Consider the following 16,940-nt stretch of genomic DNA (forward strand, 5'->3'; position numbering starts at 1 on the left):
CAGACTCACCACACTGACGTTAGTTGGGTTTATTATTTCATGCTTCCAAGTTCACCTTCCGGAAAAATATGACACTTGCGTGCCTAATAGCAAACCGTCTATAATAACCAGAGCTAAGTGCTTGTTGGAAATGACCAAGTGCCTGTCAATTGAACATGCACATATGTATTCCATATATAACTTGTACATATCTGCTTGTTTAGCGGATACCAGCACCAATGAGTGTATGCTACTCAACTGTAGCTAGGGATACTTCCTACCATTTACACTGCACACAATTAGTGTTGCTTCATGGGTATCAACATTTCCTATACAGGTTGAGTGGTATATTTAGTTGTGAAAGAGTACTTAATGTATGGTGGCTTGTCAGTTCCAAATCACAAGATACAATGTTTCTTGTATGCATAATTCTATATCATTCATGCATGCATCCATCCATCCATACATTTGTATAGCGCCGATATCCAGTACAACTGCTCAAAGGCGCTTTGTTTTCCCTCGATCATTGGATGTCCATCACAACGGCACAACGTATTTTCAATCTCAACTCCCTGGGGATCATATAACTCTTGCTGCCTACTAGGCGCACCGAGTTAATGTGGCTTTCCCATCCTTATCCTGGATGTAAATACAAAAGACTTGACCAGACAATCCTGTGACTTAAATGCAATGTCCACTTTTACTATCAGGCCAGACATTAGTCTGTCATACAGACCCTGAATCAAATATATCCAAGAAATGCAAGTCTAGAAAATGTGGCAAGTCTAGAAGAAAGCCTCGGGGCTCCTTTTCATTATGTTTTTTTTACTGTGAACTACTTTTTCTGTAAAACATGTTTATTTCAGAGACTAGCTGTTAGTCAAACCATATATATTTTCACCCTTATTTAACAAATTATGCTAATTAAAAGCAACAATGACTACCATTACACATGATTAGGATAATTGTTAATTGCAAACACACTGTGTACACAAGAGGTTGTGTTGTACCAAATCACAGTAGGAGGTACAAAAATTACTGTGTGCCCGTATGAAGAACAAATCAATTTAAAAAAGAAATGACCAAAAACATGACGGTTTGGCTAACATCCTTGTTGCAACCATAACTTTAAAAAGATAAAAGGGCAAAAGAAAACTACCAATAGGACCAAAAGAGTGAGTGAGTGAGTGAGTATGGTTTTACACGGCTTTTAGCAATATTCCAGCAATATCACGGCAGGGGATACCAGAAATGGGCTTCACACATTGTACCCATGTGGGGAATCGAACCCGAGTCTTCGGCATGATGAGCGAATGCTTTAACCACTAGGCTACAAAAGACCAAAAGAAAAACATCTCCATACTCCAGAATCACCCTGAATTCCTGACCACACCATTTATGATGTCACTGTGAGAGCAACTCATACAAATATATCTGGCCAAATTGAAAACATAAATTTATCGGGCACAAACAAAAACTTCCACAACAAAAGTATGTTGATGGTAAGACCTTCAAGATCTGTTGTGTCACAAGCTAAGTCTATGTTTGAAAAAAGACGACCCACTAATCTAACAGTAGTAAAAAACCACACTTTAATTCTCCCCGCCCAACACTACATATAAACTGTAGATTCTCCACAACAAAGACATAGTGTGCTCTTCTTCACTGAGGTAAACTGGGCTGACACTCGAGGATCTGATTTCAGTCTAACTGCTGTGTATATCTTCCTGGAGTGATGTGGGTTGGGTTCTACTGGAGCTTGTAGTGTTTGATCCTTAACCTGGCCAACTATCTTAAACCTTGCCGGTAAGACTGTGTTACAAATAATTATAACACTGAAGACATTGACAAAGCACAGGTAGAAAATCAAAGGGGATTTGGTCTGAAACTGTATACACTTGAATATTTTTGTGAGCAGAGGCTCAGGTTTTTAGATACTGTTTCGAGATTGTGACAGTTTGCTGATAACAATGGTGTGATAGGATCATGATAAAAGCTGGGAAGTGTTTTGCGTGCAAACAGGGAAAAAAGCTGGAGTGGGTGGGCGAGTGGGAGTGAGTGGGTGGGTGAAAGGGTGGGTGAGTGAGTGAGAAAGTGCTGGAGTGAGTGAGTGAGTGAGTGAAGTGGATATTAAATGCTTATACAGCATTTTTAAGCATGTCAGCGATAAAAATGATGCAGTCTTGAATAATGACGCAGATCAAATCTTTCTGTAATGTCTGCCTCCCTCATATGATACTGTTACATTCTGCATGGTCTTCAGACACGGTACCAATTAGAGAATAAAACTCATGTCCTCTGGAAGATGAACCAAGCATTTAACCACTAGGCTACCTACACCCACGAACATACTGCTGAAGTTATCATGCATCATTAAGACTTTACCACATATCATGATGTGTATTTATATACATTTCAAAAATGAAATTAAACCAAAATTTTCAAAATTCATGCAAACAAATATCTACACGACAAACACAATGTACACACCTACCTCACCTGATAATCTCATCTAACCACAAACCATAGTAGGCATGAACTTAACCATCCTCCATCTATATTCAAAATTAGAAACATGACCTCCTAGTCAATGGAACACATGATCTAGACCTGTCATCAAAAGGTGACTGGAAACGCCAAATGACTCGGAATAATCAATCTAATCCTATAAGTCGTGTCTATTTCCAGGTTCACAATAGGCGATAACAGAGCTTAATGATTGGAACAGCTTTACCACTGTTTGAACAGACAAGTGCTGACTTGTAAAAAGACAATGCTACGATCACAGCCAGGCTCCCTGCTAAGACATTCTGAACACATAGGTAACACACAATAGTACAGGAGGTATTTCAGATGAAAACTACAGATAAAGCTGACTGACGGAAATCTGATACTAGATATCCTGTTAAGTCGCTGACCATATAGTTTATAGTTCTTGGACATTAGGCTAAATACAAGTTAAGGACGCACTAAGCTTTATTACGGCAATGATGAAATGGGCTTTACTTGTTTCTACGCTAATATCTTTATCCTTTTATTTAGTTATGTGGTTTTCGGTGCAGGCTTTGTGGTTAGAAATGTTCGCTCGGTGATTTACTGGAAGGGGATTACGTGGGTGTTACTTAATAATTGGGGATGATGATCGGGGTAAGGAGAGTTAATGCCTTGTGAGAGTGGGAACAATTACTAGTCACTGTAAGTAGAGTCACATCCGGGGGGTAATTCACGCTATATTTACTGTGATTTCATGAACAAAAAAGATCAATTCAAATTTGTGAGTCAGTGATTATCGCTTAGCATTCTTATAGCTCTTTGTGGTGAGCTTAGTATATTTTTCATAACCTAAGTTAATTATTCAGACTACAAATTGAGACCAAGCTATTACATTTAGGTGGACGAGTTTAGTTTTGGCAAAAGGTAACATTTTCCAGAAAAGGACAAAATTTATAATCAACCATCAGGATAGTTTTGAGGTTATTATCCTTGAAAACGATCATAAAAAAAATCTTCAAACACAAAATTGAAAATATTTTTGAACAACACAGCACTTATTATTCTGTATAATTTATTTGTATAAGTGTGTGCTCAAGAAATCCAGAGCAGTGTCTTCTATAAAATCAGGAAAATGTCAATTGTTTTTAAAATTTTTTCATCAATAACTCAGCATGAATTAATCACAATTTGTAAATCCAACCAGCAATCAACAATAAGCCACAAACAACTACCGTCAGGAAACAGATGTAAATGCAATTGACACTGCTTGACCCTAATGATCAATCAAACCTTCACTGACACGCATATTTCAAATACACCCCTATCTCTTAGATGGCTTGATAAGATTTTCACTTGGTGACACCTATCTGTAATCTTATCCTGAGGGTAAAATGTACACAACGCCTACATATCAAGGCCATGGTGGAGTCATTGTCTTATGAGATTAGTTGTATGACTAATAGTATCGGTTACAGCAGTATTTACCAACAGAGTCAAAATGACCGGAATATTTATGTGGGTGTTGTGTAGAGTCATACACATGTGACTGACATATACTTTACACCAAAAACAATTTAAATATCTGACATGTGAGATAAATACTTCATGAGTCAGGTGATTAATCAAGGAATATTTATGTGGGTGGAGAAGTGTTCAGATTGCTGCATGAAACCAAAAACATTTTTTGTTAAAATTTGACAAATTCTCATAAATTCAATTAAAAATTCAATCACATTAAACCAATTGAACATATGTATGTCATGGGGATTTTCTTCCACCAAGTATTTATCAATAAAAACATTATTTAATATTTAATGTAAGTGACTTCTTACATTTGACATATTGTAGAAGCTGATTCAGAAGAAAATGTATCATATATTAATCAAAGCATTTTGAAAAGAGATACTAGATATACCATTAAGTAAAATTAAACAGAAAATTTATTTCTTTTGTTCAAACCTTTTCGATTTGAAATCTTAATATATTTTATTTTTTTGGTAAATAAATAACATTTATTTCAGATGAACATCATAATCAATATATTAAAAATATATTGGTTTCAAATAATATTACAAATGAAATTGACACACTTGATGTATCACTTACCATGTGGCCAACAAATTATGTCAATATCTCGCATATTGGAACCTAAATGCACAAAGAGCAGCCTCACATTAATAGACCGGTATTAACACAGCAACAAATAGTTCCTCTAGGAGATAGGCACGCTTTCTCAAACACCACGCATAAAGGTACGTTATATTCTCTTCAATCAGTGGGCGAACCATCTAGTTGTACATAACGTGTAATCAGGCGAAATGTATCTGACTTTTGTGACAATCAAATACTGCTGTCCCAATAGATTCACCAGTCTGTATAATCTAGTCTCAGACAGACTAACTTATGTTGGTATTTTCGGTTTTATGGACTTTTCCAAGTATCAGGCATTCATAAAGAAATATCTGTGTCAGTTGAAATGAAGTATGGTGGTCCACCTAGAGACAGGTCAGTGGGAGTCTATTGACGACGAAATGTACACCGATACATATTGCTCCCTTCGACACACACAAATGGACATGCCATGGGTATACCATACAAAGTTCACTTATTTGAAATACCTGATCAAGGAAGGAGACTTAATCTGTCTCACAGTATGTGAACTATATTATTTCCCCTTCTGACCAACCCCCACGAACTGTGTTAGAATTGATCTTCAGCAACCCATGCTTGTTCTAAAAGGTGACTGACGGGATCGGGTGGTCAGGCTTGCTGACTTGGTTGACAAACAGTTATCGGTTCCAAATTGCGTAGAGAGATGCTGATGCTGTTAATCACAGGATTGTCTGGTAAAGACTTGATTATTTACAGACCGCCGCCATATAGCTGGAATATTGCTGAGTCTGGCGTTAAACAACAAACAAACAAACACACAATCACCAGCTACAGCCCTAAATGAAGCCAGTCTAGCTTTTCACAGCTTCTGCATCTCCCCTCATTACTGGGGTTCCTTTCCAGTGTAAACATAGTTGCAACATTTTGTCAAAAGTATATAATTTCAACTACTAAGCATCAGTCTAGGAAGAGACTCTTTGCTGTATTTCTTTTCTAATACTGCAGTCAACATAGTCTGTCTCACATCCCTGAACCACATTATTTTCCCTACAGCCTAGCCCTCCCTGCAGTGCTAAAGCACTAAATGAAGCAAATCTAGATCTCCTAAGGTTCTGAATCTCTGGTCTCCCTGGGGCTCCTTTTCAATTGAAATGTTTTTGGTTTTTTGTTACTATGAAAATTATACATTTTCAGAGACTAAGCGTTAGTCTACAGTCAACAATGCTCTACCCATTTAAACTTGTAAGTTCTGGAACTGGGACAAGGCCAACTGATGCCTGATATCATGAGCATCACCAGTGAGTGAGTGAGTAAGTAAGTATGGTTTAAAGCCACTTTTAGCAATATTCCAGTAATATCACCCCCTAAGGGGGACACCAGAAATGGGCTTCACACATTGTACCCATGTGGGGAATTGAACCCTGGCCTTCAGTGTGACGAGCCAACGCTTTAACCACTAGGCTACCCCGCCACCCGAGCATCACCCTAAGGATCATGAGAACCTTACAAACAATTAACCAAGTCACAGTCATTGAGATTAAATGTCAAGGAATCCCAATCCTGTGTGAGTGTGGGCAAGACAATTCAGTGATGACCGTACCATTATGACCAATGACCTATGTTGCTGGGTACATTCATGCACAACTGGATCACTAAACTTGACCACCCAAACCAGGTAATCAATCCACATTTAATCCACCTTAGGTTTGTTGTTCCATGTCACATTCAGCAATATTCCAGCTATGATGGCAGTCTGTATATAATCAAGTCTGGATAAGATTATCTAATGATCGATGTCATGAACAACAGTCCATGCCTTATGACACAGTGACAGAGTCTGGCGCCCAATCCAACTGGTCACTTCTTACAACCAGTATAGGTTTGCTAGGACTTACTAAAATTTGGAATCGCCACCAAAACCAATTATTACTGAGTTCTGTCACACATAAAAAGAAAAGCACAACTTGACATATCCAACAACTCCAAAACCAAATCTAGTCTATTAACATTTTTAAATGTTCATAAACTGCAAAAATGGAAAGAATAATGAAAATACCCACCGTCATGTACAAAGAAGATGTATATGTTTGTTTAGCCATTTTCTCTCCAAGACAGATCAAAACTAATCATCCACCCATCTCGGCCAAGTTTGGAAAGTTCAGTCACGTTTCCTTCAGTGACACGAATGCGAAATGTACAACAGTTTGGCTCCACATGAAATGTGCAACCCCTGGTGCATAATACACGTCAATAGCACATGTGCGATATAACAGTGCAATCAATTACACAACTATAGAAAGTCTTCTGGTCATAGATTGGATGCATTTCATCTTGGATAACACAATCTACCAGCATCAAAGCAATTGAGTCATTACTCATTGCTAATGTTACAACCACGCGCCACTGTTCACTTCGTGTGATGTTAATTTCACCTGTTTATCCATCAACAACCTGGATCACATTTCATTGTCGACACACGTTTCTGTACACTAGCCCTTGATCTAATATTGTCCTAAATGCATAGATATCAGTTGTACATGTGTTTACAGATGTTTCAAACCCAAATCAAATTATATCCTCTTTCACAGTTTTCCTTGTCAATCAAAATCTGGATAGTTGATAACAGTATCTCCCGGACGGAATAACACACCTTTGTGTAAATGTCAATCACGTTTATGTAGGTATCATGAAATTGACATTTATCAAATGAAACCGACGTGATGTTCATTTCATGGCGCGACACGTTCCTACCAGGTGCACTGCTAATTAGCATCAGGTAATCCACAGCAAACAACACCTGACCTCACGACATATATCCATCTGTAAAGACTATTTGCATTTGTTGGTGTAACTTGTCCCTGATGCAACGTCGATGTACCTGGATGTAAAGTGACGAGCTTACAGAGACTGTATACATGGGAAACAGGCTGTAGGAACAGATGTCTCTGTGGAGTGACAGGAATCAATAGCAGTAGGCTGCTAATCAATATCCCATATACATCCCACGGTCATATCGAATTCTTTTGTCATCCACAATCCTGGTAGTGTAGAGCATTTGTATACTCATATTAATTTGTTGAAGAGACACGTTGCCTTTACAATGTCAGAGTTATTTCAGCTGTAATTTGCTAACCAATTTTGTGTACTTTGTCAAAGTATCTTTCCAGGTTAATCATAGTTAATAATTTGCACTGATTAATACTTTTTCAGTAGGTTTTGAAATATTGCAAAGGTAATTGGAGTGTGAACTATAAATTTTCCACTACATTCCAAACCATTCAACTGTTAGTGTAATAGAGATTTCATTAAAGACCATTTCATATGATCCAATGTATCGCTTATGCAATTTATAATTAAATGTTCATTATCAATTCAAACTTAATGACAAACAAATTTCTACACTACATTTCCACATTTTCATCACACCACCTGCTAAGCAAGCCCGAGTTACGCCATTGATCAAGAAAGAAATCTCCTTTTGAAGAAAGACAAAACCCAGACAACACAACAAGTCATCACTTTTGCTGAGCAGAAGTTTTATGTGAAGATTGGATGATCAACCGTATCTGACATCCTGAAGCAGTCTGCTTAGTGGTGAGCGTCTCTACGACTGATTCCAATGCTTCAAGCTATCTGAGGCCAAAACATCGTTGAACACTTTGCAAACATTTCTGACACACCACTAAGACATACACCATTTTTACATACGATGAAGATACCTAGATCTACCATTTCTGATATGCATGCAACAGTATGGACGATCATGACATTTAGTAAACATTAATATTTTCACACAAATACATTAATCCGACATTTTCGTTAATCCGACATATTTCTCTGCAACCACGAGTGTCGGATTAACGAGAGTTGACTGTATACTGATGAAAAAAATAAGGGAACAGAAATAAAGGTAAAGTGAGGTAAAATAGAAGTTTGAGATCATTACACATAATTATATATGTCAAATTCTTTATTATGAGGAACACAATGTTTCGGGGTATATCCTTCGTCCTTCATAATCACCTGATGAAGGTGTTAGGATATTCCCCAAAATGTTATGTTCCTCATAATTAAGACGTTGACATCCATTAAACTCTCTTCCTTATGTGGATCACATCTATATGCCATTCAAAGACCTCACATATATATGGTGTGTGCGTTTGTGTGCGTGGACTTGCTTGCTTGCTTGCATGCATGAACAAAAATACAGAAAACATGATCTCACATAAATTTACTGGTGACATGTGTGTGAAGCTACCAAGTAATGGCAGAACATGACAAGCCAGTGTTTAATTGAAGCACATGGCTACCAAAGACCCATGGATTTCTCTCTTATTTCACTCAAATGAAACATCTCTAATGAATCCAGTTCTATACTTCTTTCTGCTGTGCATCTTTGTCTTTTATCCATCAGTACATTGAGCTATGCTGCCATTTAACAAGTTGTCATATTTAACCTTTAACAAATCATGCCCAACATTTGAAAGAATGTCTCCACAATTAGGTATACAGGCTTTTCATCAAAGAAAATGGTCACTTTTTAGTTGGCTAAGCCTACCTAACTGACCGACCTTCCTTTTATCAGATAACAAAGCCTTTCATCACTTGTTAACCTTGTCCAATATTTGACCACTTAGGTGTTAAAGGTTAATACCATTCCTGTAAATACTACTGCCCAGGCAACTGTTATGAAAGTCCCCAAATTGTAAGTTCGGACACCTGTGTTTGCTCAAAGCAGCCTTTTGTTTAAAAGTCGCTGTTTAATCTCCTCTATAGAAGAGTACATCTAACTCAAAATTCCATTGCTGAAACTAACCAACTGCACTCAAGTGACCTTATCAAGAGAATAATTTCACACAGATAACAATGGATCAAAAAGATTATTACACAATTAATGTCTCTGAATTCATGATTCACTGTTCCAAATCAATTGTTCATATTTTTTTCGTGGACACAGATATTTCTAACCACCAGATCTTGATTAGGAAATTAGCAGTTCATTATTTAATATAGGACATATCGGAACATGTAGTCAGAGATAAATGTTTAAAGCCTTATCTTTTAAATTAGTTCAGCCTCATTAATTCCAAAATCTTATTCAAACGCAAAATTAAAAGGAACCAAACAAAAGATTTAAGATATAAAATATTTAAACTATTTAAAAGCTGCCTCAGCATTTCGAGGCCATTTTTCCTTGTTTCACATCACAAACTAGTTGTAAGTATCAATAGAGTGATCACAGCATAAGACAATGTTTACTGACAACTATTTATATAGTAATAACATTCATTACAATATTATCACAAAAGTTCAAAGTTTTATTTCCAGAAAGTTATTTCTAATAGAACTCATAAAAATCACATATTTTCTTTCAAAACCTAAGTATACAACGCAGAGAAACTTCAGTACTAGATTCTGTCATATTACTTGAGTTAATCTTTCATAGCAGCTATATTAAAACATAATGGCCTCAACATATGGCAACATATGGTAGTACATGTGTGTCTACAAAGCAGGTAGTGAAACAAGATTAAACGCTAACTCCTTTTTGTGAAGCTATATACCATGACGTCTTTACAGAAGAAGACAGAAGCCTGCTCTTAAAACACACCACATAAAACAACCATGTCACTTACATCTTATATCTCTCAATATATATGACCTCTTAAATAGGATAGGTCTTAACTGGAACAATGTCTATTACTCCTTTCACGTCAATTTCACCTGTACGTTCAACCTAAAGTTCATCAAGGACTTCCTTTGTCTGTATCAGTCTTACCGTGCATTACAATTACATACACGCCACGCAACGAAGATTGACAATCGAAGCCCTATTAATAATTATGGGTGTGTATTGCAGAGAATTTTCATATTGCGATATATTGCGATGCGAAAGCATGTAGTGCGATATGTATTGCAATATATTGCGTGAAGTATTTTTACACAAAAAAATACTTATAATCGAGGTAATGCTTGATTTATATGCGAATACACAGCAAAATCACTATGCTTGATTAAGTTTTAATAACAACTTTCATTCATGATTAAAAATAAAAGTGTGAATAATATTTGGCACAAATGAAAAAAGGAATATCCGAAGATTTCCGAAAGTTACGAAGTTTTCCGAATGCAAGTCAAAATACCGGTTTTCGATCAGCGTATATTTCAGACCTATTTGTTGTGTACACTATGAAGGTCTCGCCTGTATTTTAATTCAGTAGATTGTATTGTAAATTTGCTTTTTAAATCCTCACTTTCACTTTTTAAAAATATACTTTACTTTTCTGTTAAACATTGTTAAACAAAGTTGCCATTTTTATTGTCATAATCCATCACAATAAACTGCCTCACCTCTAACAATACTTCTCCTTTGACATAAATTTTTTTTTTATCCCAACTTTCAATTGACAAATTGATTGACATCTGAACAAACAATGCACTAATTACCTTTACCAAAGTTATTGATTGATCACAAACTGCTGACTGAACAATTTACAAGATGAATGAACTGAGTCGTCATTAAGTAAATTAGGTCAGGCTCGCATCTCAAGATGTACGTTGCTGTAACAAAGGATCTATTCCCAGTGAATGGAGGATGTCGGGTGTTAGGTGTATGAACCGATGTCAACTTAAAACACTTGAAATACTCTTACTGCTAACTGTAAGTCCCACACCATACTACATCACAGTATGTATTTCTGTCCAGTTTATATATATCACATCCACACTGATCTTGAAAAAGTTAGTTCCAGTATGATATAATTTGATCGCTGATGCAACATTGAGGTACACATTTCCAAGACATCTTTAAACATTTTCTTTTAATACATCTTAATTTCAAGCATGTTCTAACAATATATAGGTATATTTCTTGTACATTAATTCTGCATTTTTGCAAATCTGTCTAACAAGTGTTAGGTTTTCTGAGTCGATTGAGAAAATTTATAAAAGAATCATGTGAAATGCTGTGCAAGTTCTTAAAACAAAATATCTATGATAACAAAGGATCTGCTAAAATATAATAACTGACATTACATGAAATTGACACATGTCTATTTCAGCGAATACATGACAGCAAAATCTTAATTACTCACATGAAAGTCCAGGGACATTGTTATCTTACATCCCACGAGCACCAACAAACACCTGTAACTCTCTCATGACCCTCAGCTCTCCGTCAAAAACAACGAAAATAGGAATGTATCCATCGAGGCACAATGGCTGAGCAACACTTCGTCAAGACGGCACAGAAATCCAAAAACAAACACTCCCAAGTTATGCAAATGTCAGTCAAATTTCCTTAGGAAATGAGGCAACCCACTCGGGAGATAATTATTTGGAAATGGACTTCACTAATGTACGCTACAAGCATGTCAGGGGTTACTAGTCTGAGCTGAGTGTGCCTACCTGTACACACATCTACCTGAGCTAACGAGAATTCAGCCAGGTATGTAGGTAAGAGATAGGTATACTATGACTGTGACCCCAACGTGACACATGGGTTATGGCAGGATCAAGCCGTGTTCATTGCAAAAGAAAGCAGCCGGAAAATGACTATAAATAATGGAATGTTTGAAATAAACATGCATGCATATACACAGGTGGTGAAATGAGCATGCGTATTTAAGAAATTGACATTGTCTTATTTCTTTTTGCCTCAGGAAACAAGTTGGTCTGGGAATGAAGTTATTATGTAGGTAGATGAAAACAATAGCTGCAGCATGGGGGATGGAGGTGGGTGAAATTGAGAGTCGTTGCTTTAATGTACACGGTGCACATTACATGGTTACACCCTGTTGTGGTACATCCTGTAGGGGTGGGGGATGTAGGTTGGGGTAATGGGGAATTTAGGAGCTGTGGGGACAATTACCAGGGGTCTACTGAAAGCTGTTGTTGTATATGTCATGGTCATGCCTTTGTCATATTCTCTATCAAGGTGGGTGATTTGGATTGTAATTTAAATAGTTATACATAAACAATCTGGTTTTAATATCATGTGTGAGACACATAATGTTTCCCTAACGACTTTCACTACTGGTTCTATGTGAAGGAAAAAGGGTATGAAGATATCATCTGCATTATGCTGAGGTGAAATACACATCGTTTTATCAGGGTAATAATATTAAATACAACACTACATCATTTCACATCACCTGTCACAAGCGAAATGAACAATGAAGTGTTTCCCATCAGCCTGAGTGAGTGTTTAGTTCTTAAACTAATTCAGCTGTGTACAAGTAACATGTTTTTTTGCAAAAGACCAGTGGTAACATTGATATGTAAATTATGAAATGTACATTTTAACAATCTGAAATACGATAATCAGAACGCCAGTGTGGCACTATATGTAGGTCATGCAAGCTCTTGAACCAAACCACTTTGGTTTTAATGAAATACAATGACTTACAATGGACGGTTATATGTATGCTACTTAGATTTAAAGAACACCCACCCTGATACAGTTAATATCACCTGCAGCGCCATGGACATGAAAGTAATGATGTTCTTAACTTTTTTTGGAGTAGAATATATCACAATCAACACATACCCTATTTTGGTGCTGAACAGAATCATAATGAATTGAACGTACATTTCAATCAGCTGTGAAATAGACAAATAGATATAAACAAATTCCAGTGAGTCACCTGAATCTTCTCACTTGACGTCCTGATCATGGCAATGAGAGGTCAAATTTATCCCAAGTCATAACAGAGACCATACTCCAGAGGGTGGTCACTCAGGCAGTTATCCCCACCACACAGTCACCCTCCATCCCCACCGCTGGTCAAGCCATGTAGGTACAAGCATGTACAACACCACTCCCTGACCCTGGGTAATGCATAACCGCCCTGTAACGGCCAGTCCGAGCATGGACACAGCTAACTAGGTACTGGTCAGCTGATGGATTACCCCCACAGCCTTTAGTGGGTTAGGTAACGAGTACATTATGACCACTACAAGGACTAAGCCCCTAGATGACCGCTATATGAGCAATGAAGGAGGGAGGGTCAGTATGGCCTGTTGCCAGACTATGGAATGTGTTGCCAACTTGACTGGGGATCAGATTTCAAAGACTCATGAATATTTTGTCATAAAACTATCATAAAACTAAAATATTCAAATAACAGTTTTTGGGGTTCTCGTTACTAAAATACATTAATTATCAGTTCAAAAAGGTTGAAGTCTGACTACTGTAAACTTAGCATGAACCAGTCTTCTCGTCTTTAACCGTTATTACCGTAATTAAATATACCACTCAAAACTAATTAAAGGACACACACAACTGGGACACTTGCAATACTCATCAGCCATAACAAGTAAACTATAGTGTCTTTGAACAGCATTTAGAATTCTTACCATTTAAAATACCTATAGTTGTATGAAAATTGTGTGCTGTCGGACTTTAGAGTCATATATATGGGAATAGTTACTTACTCAAAGTTTCCAATTTAACTTTAAGCAACTTGTGTGTTTGTAAAAGTGTCTGGTAATACATAGGAACATTTACTGAGTGCTCTGATGATATGAAGTCATCAGACATTAATTAGACCTCATAACAAGTTGAAGGGAAAGTAGTTTCGGCTCTGTACTGTTATGTATGGATGTACATATATTTTTGTCATGAATCATGAAGTTACCCTTTTCATTTTCTGATTTATTTCAAGCCCATATAATTGAAGTTGGGAAGAGTATTTGCTTTCAAACATTTTCCATGTGAATCAGGACTGAGATTGTGTGAAACTGCAACCATCAAGAAATGACAGATTTTTTACAAGAGTTTCAATGAGGCATATTTGCTGATGAAGAGTTTGACAAATGAATCACCGTTTATGTACGTGTGAAAATATCTTAGGTTTGCATGGAGAGGCCAGATATGTCACCCCTTAAAGGCTTACTGTGACTGAGAAATGCTTATTGACAAGTGGTGAGGAATGTAGCACACAATAGTCCTGGGGGCTGTGGGGCTGGTCTTGGGGGAGGGGGAGGGAGTTTATGAAGAGGCTATGCTATTAAAACCTGGGTGGGGTCTGAGATATATGAGTGAGGGAGATCGGTGATGTGTTAGGAATAAGAGCTATACGAGAGAGGTTGCATAGGGATTAGGGGTTAGTGTTGTTAGCGGATTGGGGTGGGGTTAGGAGTGTGGTTAGGGCAGGGTAGGAGCTATATGAGAGAGCCAGACTGGTCATGTGGCATAAGGATGCAGGTTGGGGTTGGGGGTCAGGCTAGTGGTATAGTTGTATAGGGCGGGGTAGGAGCTAAAAGAGTAAGGGGTTAAGGGTGCAATGAAGAATATGGAGAGAGGTGAGTGAGTGAGTGAGTGAGTGAGTGAGTGAGTGAGTGAGTGAGTGAGTGAGTGAGTGAGTGAGTGAGTGAGTGAGTGAGAGTGTTAATGCCACTTTCCATCACCCTGCACTATCATGGTTGGGAAACCAAAAAGGTCTCGACACATTGTTCCCACATGGGGAATCAAAGATGATGCTAAGACAGGGTGATGGGGTTCATGACTGAGGGATCAGGGCTTCAATTTCATATGGGGGATCATCAGGTTGAGTTGAATAGTGTAGCCGGCAGCACCACGGACAATGACAGGTCACCCAGGGCAGGCATGAATAATGGCTTACTCCTCACAGTAGACGGGTAGGAATTCCACCGTGTGGGTAGATGTATTAACTAAATCGGGTAAAGAAACGCAGGGGACTAAGCAAAGTTAAATAGATCCCACCAGTCTGTCACAAGTGGGTGTTCCTCTCACTCACAACGTAATGTACATCCTCCACACTAATTCCAGAAACACCTACATAGGTCAACGAAAAGGTCAACAAAAACAATCATCGTCCATCAAAGAAGTCAATAAAAATAATTGTCCACATTAACCCCCTGCTGAGACAAAGGAACGAACAATCTCAAACACATTATCAATAGGGCGGGGATAGCATCCATAGTAGATAGTCCACCTGGTGAAATTGACGCCCTTATAGAAGCACTGAGTGATATTGACATCCAACACGTCTATATCCAGCTGATAAGTACAAAGACATGCTATGGGACTTGTTCCTATGATCGGGAGCTGTCAAAGTGGCTGACTGATTGGCTGATAGGGTTATGTAACTCTATTTACTCTCAGATTAGATGCACGTGACCTCTGTATGACACTCTTGTTATGAATACGTAATTAGCATCTCGACCAACAAACGTGATTACAGTAACTTAATTATTTTTTCAGTTGATTATCAGTATAGGGTTCTACTTCATGCTCATTCTTTTCCAGGTTTCTTCACAAGGTATGTATTGCATTGTGGGTGAAATTCTGGAAAAGAATAAACGAACCCTTGTACTTTCATGTGTTCCCTTATTTGTTTCCATGAGTATATTTTATGCATGAATACACAATGCCATTTAGAAAGTTGTCAAATGTAACATATGAAATACATATGGAATACCTTTTTAAGACTGTAACATGTTATATTTGGGATTACACTTTCTCAGTAAAGTACAGATTCTAGTACTGTTGTGGGGTTGAGTCCCATTCGGGATTCGAACCCACATCCTCAGAGTCAGCCACCTAATCGCCAGCACACAAAGTCAGCCATCTAACCCGCTCAGCCACCGCACATTATGCATTAAAAAAATATATTTTAAGGTGAGGTGTATTGTTATCAGTTGTGTAAATATGAACATGGCTGTTTTTGATAATTATCAGATAATTTTTCCAATACGTTTTTCTCACACTGATATCTAATTTCCAAATACACACAAATATACCTGTCTTCAAATCAGTAATAAAACCAACGCAGCTGTAAAATCCTCCAACTGAGGCAAACTCTGAAACCCTCTCATCTCTGCAGGACAAAGTGTCACGCTGCTAGCAGTAAATTTATTCCCAATCATGAACGAGGCCTTTGAGCGTCACGCTCCTGCTATTCACGTTTCTAACACATTTCAGGCTTTGTGTTGTTTATTTCAAGATGAAACGCCACACATCCACACAGGCGGGTCAGGGGGTATGTGCGAATCAGCGTTTATTTCACCTTTATTTCCAGACAAAGCTGTCCATCTGTGACGCCCATATCATTCAGGGCAAATTTCCTGCATGAGACTTGCCCACTGTGTGACATTGTTAGCGACAATAGCCACGTATCACACCTCACCAACACTTCCTACAGGTACAGCCACGTCCCTGAAGCAATTATTTCACTAACAGCTTTTCTGAAATTGACTTGAGCATGGCTTGCAACTATAAATACTAACAACATCTTGTAAAAGAAGGACAAAAGATGAAAATTAAAAGAATTTAAGATTTTGGTGTAAAGAAACAAAAATTTCAATTTATGAAAGTATATTATTTTCTGAAA

The 16,940-nt window shown here is 37.6% G+C and overlaps 1 protein-coding gene across 4 annotated transcripts in view; it reads right to left on the reverse strand.

The window, feature by feature from the left end:
• LOC124284091 (leucine zipper putative tumor suppressor 2 homolog) overlaps nt 1-16,940 on the reverse strand; it is a 118,983-nt gene that overhangs the window by 3,961 nt on the left and 98,082 nt on the right. The gene's annotated exons all lie outside the window — the stretch shown is intronic.

Source organism: Haliotis rubra, unplaced genomic scaffold (genome assembly GCF_003918875.1).
Source record: "Haliotis rubra isolate DU_JTF1 unplaced genomic scaffold, ASM391887v1 Scf329, whole genome shotgun sequence".
Lineage (NCBI taxonomy): Eukaryota > Metazoa > Mollusca > Gastropoda > Lepetellida > Haliotidae > Haliotis > Haliotis rubra.